General features: G+C 36.1%; 1 long non-coding RNA gene across 1 annotated transcript in view; it reads left to right on the top strand.

Annotated features, from left to right (window-relative positions):
* The window catches only part of LOC141375659 (uncharacterized), a 16455-nt gene extending 11754 nt beyond the window's left edge, over window positions 1–4701 (top strand). The window contains exon 2 of the long non-coding RNA XR_012384450.1: window positions 3534–4701. This is a non-coding gene — a long non-coding RNA (uncharacterized lncRNA). The remainder of the gene's footprint in view (window positions 1–3533) is intronic.
* The last annotated feature ends 1000 nt before the right edge of the window (window positions 4702–5701 follow it).

A 5701-nucleotide genomic window follows, 5' to 3' on the forward strand; every position in this document is an offset into this window, starting at 1 on the left:
AATAAAGTAATTAAAAATATTAAATGTCATTGTTTCACATTTTAAACATCAGATATGCTATTTATTGCCATGCAAATAATACGAACCCTGATATGGATAATTTTTTACTTTTATTATAGTTTTTATATAGTTACTGAAATGAGATGAAGTTATTGACATCATTTTATAGCATTTTTCCATATATCGTTACATTTTATATACAAGTATAAATAGTGCAAGTAGTGTGTGCACTTTAAATTTTTGAATATTTTCGTTTTGCCGCAAACATAAGGTGTGGAATGTTGGAAACCTGATGCAGTGGTTTAGGCTAGCTCTGACACACGTTTAATTACATGCTAGTTCAGAGACCAAGGTTGAATAACAATACCCTTAGAAAAACTCAGACTAGGTGGTTGAGTGCACAGGTAAACCTGCAAGTGCATAGTGAAAAGTGATTTCACAATAAAAACTTGTTTTACTATAGAAATGCCTAAACCATAAAGCTGGTTTAGCTGGTTATATAGCCAGATACATTTCACGATCTTATATTATCTTTCCTTATCTTAAAAATGAATTTCGAGGGATGTTTATGGAGCCAGATCAGCCTCAATAATAATCCATTTGCTTTCATAAATACACAGTACAATTTGTAAATTTAAAATACATAACCTACATTCACAACTCCAATTCATAAACTCAAAATATAATTCATGAATTCAAAAGCAAAAATATTCCCAAATGCGTACACATAGGCCTATATATTTTATAAATAGCTACATTTAAAATGTTTACACAATTATGCTTGAAGTTCTTTGATGACTTTCCTCATGCATTTATCAGTTATGTTAGATGTATTTATGAACCACTGAACGTGCATTTAAAAATACTCACACGATCATGGAGTCCTTTGAATTTGTGCCGGGTATTTTCGAGATCTTCCTGGCAGGACACGATTCGTACACATCTTTTTTTGGAAGATATTCTGTTTAGCTTATGCAGTGGGTTTTTTAATCCACCAATCAAAACACTCCTTACAGGATAAAGTCAAGCTCCATCATGTAACAATTTTATTTTTAAATAAAATAAATTGTTTTAGCTGTATTTTTGGACATTTGTCAAAAATTAAATAAGCTGTATATCAGTAATATAGAGTCATTCGCGAAACGGCTGGATTTAATGCATTCAGTAGCAATCTGAACGAATCAAATGAATCGGTTTTGTAAACGACTCGTTTAGTAGCTAATGCAATCACTTGCTGCCACCTGCTGGCATTTTCAGAATACCATTTTGTCGACCACCTCTGTGATCAGAATTTGTCTAACTTGAATCTGAAATTTTAGCCGCTTTATTGTTGCGTAAATGCATTTATTATCTAATTCGCTTTTAAATGCAGATACTTTCACACTTATATCAATATAATTCTATAGAAATCACTTATTAAATTGTTATCAGACTATGTTATTATGAATAAATTGCTAAATTTAGCTTTAAAAATATCATTCTTCTTAGTCAAGGGACAAAATCTAAACAGTTTTAAACCGTTTGTTGATTAAAAAGTATGTACCTTATTTTACATCCCTAACACTAAATATTGCTTGCCTGCTTGCTTGCTTGCTTGATTATCAATCCAGTTTAACTCATACACTTTATTATTATTATTATTATTATTATTATTATTATTATTATTTCCTATATCATTATTTTCTAGACTGAGCAATTCTTACACATCCTGCAGTATTCCTCTTGAGTTTGTTCACAGCATGGTTACAGCCGTTGAAGACATCTGGCATTAATCAAAGTCTATATATAGAAGACAATGTTTACCATGACAAGTTCAGCTGTACAGTTAAAGGCAAAAAAATTAGCCCTACATTTTCACCATATTTCCTATTATATATATTGAGGAAAATCTTATTTCATTTAGCTGAAATAAAATTGGTATCTGAATACCATCTTCTAAATAAGTAAAATAGTGTGTACTGTTATCCCGGCAAAGACAAAAGTAATTTATCATACATCCATACACACATATACACACATATTCTCTCTGTAAAACAGCGCTTGGAAAATAAAAAAACTTTTTGAAATGAATAAAAATTTCACAGAAGGGGCTAATAGTTTTGACATCAACTGTACTTTATGTATATTTTATTTATCTTTATTTATAATTTATCTTATTCTTAAGTGAGCTTATTCTGTTATTTAATTTCTTTTCATTTTGAAAAAAAAAATCATTACTTCTTTTTTAAAATAGAAAATTAAATCACACAGCATCTATTTGGCTTGTATATAAAAGGGCTTGGATTGCATATGGTTTGACAATTTATTTTGTCTTTGTCCTATTTACAAAATCAACTCTTAGAGATTTAAAAAAAAAAGAGTTGTGTATAATGTCACTCAAAACCTTAAAAACTCTTAAACCAATTTCTTGTTTTGATTCTTATCAGTTGTTTATTCTAACCTGTCCCACAAAAGAAAAACCTGTTTCCATGGCAGTCAAAGCATGTAAATATGTCACACAACTGACTCAGTTGCCAAGCACCTAAAAGTAAGATCTAGTAACCCTACATTGTTCCACACAGCTCATGTTTGCCACTGAAATATTGGGTTAACAGCTCAAAGGCGGTGGCTAGTGACTTTTCTCTAATTAAATATCTAAAAACAAATCTAAAAACCTAATTTTGTATTAATGATCCTTTTTATTGTACATGAAAAAAAATCACAAAAATCTACGCTTTCATTAAAATGAAACAAATGCAAATGGGTGAACAAACTCATTATAAAATAAATGTTTTCTCCAGTACACAGTGGCCAGTTGTCAAGACTGTATTCAGAAACCTCCCCTATTCCCTTAAGGGGGTCGCACACCTGATGCGCCACTCAGCGCCACGAAATGGCATGCACATGACAGTTGAAACTATCGCACACCAGATGCGCACATTCACATGTTATTTAAAATGAAACTATTCTGATGCCGCTTTGTGGTGCAGCAGAAATATTATCACCTTGGAGATCTTGGAGTTCTATCTGCGTTCTGAATAATTTTGAGATATTGTGCTTAAAAGTTTTTGCATTCCATAGCAAACAGTATGTGTGTAACATTTGTTTATTAAATAAAAAGTTTTAAAAAGTAAACAACTTAAAAAAAAACCTCCCATAATGTAAATAAGTTGTCATTTATTACAAATATGTCAATAACTAGATATTGACAAAAATGTCAGCTAGAACCTTATAGTTCTAAGATATGAACCTGAAGGGACTTGCACACCAGATGCACCACTCAGCGGCGCGCCATGCAGTGCTTGCATTTTAGAATTTTAAACAGGGATTTCTATAAAATATGCACACTGGCGCCGCAAGTGGCACCGGTGTGCGTACCCTGATAGAAATCTATGTTTGGAATTCTAAAATGCATGGCGCTGCGTGGCGCATCGCGTCACCAAGTGGCGCATGCGGTGTGCAAGCCCCTTCAGGACACTGTTCATATTTCTGCCGCGCAACAGAGCGGCATCTAAATATTCATTAATTTTCTTTTCGTCCCTTTATTAATTCAGGGTCGCCACATGTTTTTGGACTATGGGGGAAACTGGAGCACCTGGAGGAAACCCACGCAAACGAGGGAAGAACATGCAAACTCCACACAGAAACACCAACTGACCCAGCCGGGGCTCGAACTAGTGACCTTCTTGCTGTGAGCACTACCTTCTTGTGCCAACGCGTCGCCGCCATCTGAATAGTTTAATTTTAAATATAATCCGAATGTGCGCATCTGGTGTGCGATACTTCCAAATGCTATGTGCGTGCCGTGTCGTGGCACTGAGTGGCGCATCCGCTGTATGACCAGCCTTATTCACTCTTGCCTACATCAGTCCACTAATATAGTCCATAATATAGTTGAAGTAGTTAATGAAATCATGGAGTGAATGAATTCAGTGCAACAAAAGGTATGCTGTTTTTGCTTTGCTGATTGATAAATCTCTAATTGATAAATGACCTTCCATGTGTGTAACTCAGCTCTAAGTGAAGTGAAATGTCCAGCTAAGGCTTAAATCTGAATGCACAGTATTTAAAACTATTGATTCATTTATAAAAGAGTGGACTCATGGTGCTTCAAATGAATCATCTTGATAACGAGTCTTTAGCCGTTTCGGGATGATGTTGATATGAAACTTAAGCCCCGCCCAATTGTTGTGCACGCAAACCCGGAAAAATTGAAACCACGGCCCCACCCACAAACGCTTTTCAGCAGTTCCCGGTTGAACCAAGTCTTGAAGATGCTGTGCTCAGCTGGATATTATTGGAAGTGTGAGGGACAGTTAGTGTTATTTTCTCTACCCAAAGATGAAACTGAAGAGTCAGTGGTTGAGGTTTATTTTTGCAAAAATACCTCAGCATTAGCCCAGCCTTGTGCTGTTTTTCTGACAAGTGCTTCTGGAATCTACACGCTTACAACAGAGGATTTATCAGCCGTTTGTTAAAGGAAGGATCAGAAAAAAACATTGATGTATGGGACCTTGTCAGAGCTTGACAGGAACATTATATGTATGTGGATCAGTGTAAGTACAGTACGTGCGATTGAAATGGCTGCCTCCTTGTTTTCTCTTGCTTACAAAGTATGTGTTTAGTTGTGTTTTGTTACTTGTAACCGTTTGTAGTTTATCTGGTTAACTCTTTATGTTTTCATATCGCGTCTAATGCCACATTAAAAACAATATACGTGCTGATTTGTTTACGGATTTAAATGCATTTGTGAGCTCACGTTCCACTGCCATTTGTCGTTGCTATGGCCACCCACAGCTGTTCTTACGCACGTGCAGCGGTCAAGGTTCAGAATAGTTCAGCTTTTGGCGCTGTGTGGATTATTACTGAATGTGTGTCATGATTAAGAACAGCGCAATATGCTGGTGTTAAACTGTACTGTGGGTATGCTCACGCATACAGTTGAAAGCAGAAGTTTACATCCACTCTAAAAAAGGGAACCTGCTAAATACCAGAATAATAAGATATTTTTTTGTTTTCTAATTCTAATTAAAAAGGGGATTGACTTCCTGCTTTGCTACTGTTCGGACGTCTTTGCCTACTGCTCCGCTCTTCGCACTCTTGCTTTTATATCTTATACCAGGGGTCACCAATCTCAGTCCTGGAGGGCCGGGCCAGGGTTTAGCTCCAACTTGCCTCAACACACCTGCCTGGATGTTTCAAGTATACCTAGTAAGACCTTGATTAGCTGGTTCAGGTGTGTTTGATTAGAGTTGGAAATAAAATCTGTAGGGCACCGGCCCTCCAGGAATAAGTTTGGTGATCCCTGTCTTATAACCTAATTTTAACTTGTGCTCAGTGCACAGTGCTCAAACAACACAGCTTGAAGATCAGCATCGATTCTACAAACTTTCTGGAATATAGCTTTACTATCAAGAGGGGAATTACTGTCTAAACAATCCTCCCGCTACCAGCTACCAGCTGCTTACATTCCGGAGACGGGAAAACATGGCTGTAAAAATGCCTCTGGATCGGATTAATTCAGATTCTCACTGTTGTACAAACTGCCACAAACTTCTACAAAGGATTGCAGTTCTTGAAACCAAGTTGCTTGCGATCCGACCAGAACTTCAGATTCATTGTGGATCCTCTCAGCACACAGCCGTGAGTCCCATAAATCTGTTCCTGCTACTGTTTTTAGCACAGAAAAACAGAATAAACCTGTTGAAAATGAGCATTGGCA

The sequence above is a fragment of the Danio rerio genome, chromosome 8 (genome assembly GCF_049306965.1).
Source record: "Danio rerio strain Tuebingen ecotype United States chromosome 8, GRCz12tu, whole genome shotgun sequence".
Taxonomy (NCBI): domain Eukaryota; kingdom Metazoa; phylum Chordata; class Actinopteri; order Cypriniformes; family Danionidae; genus Danio; species Danio rerio.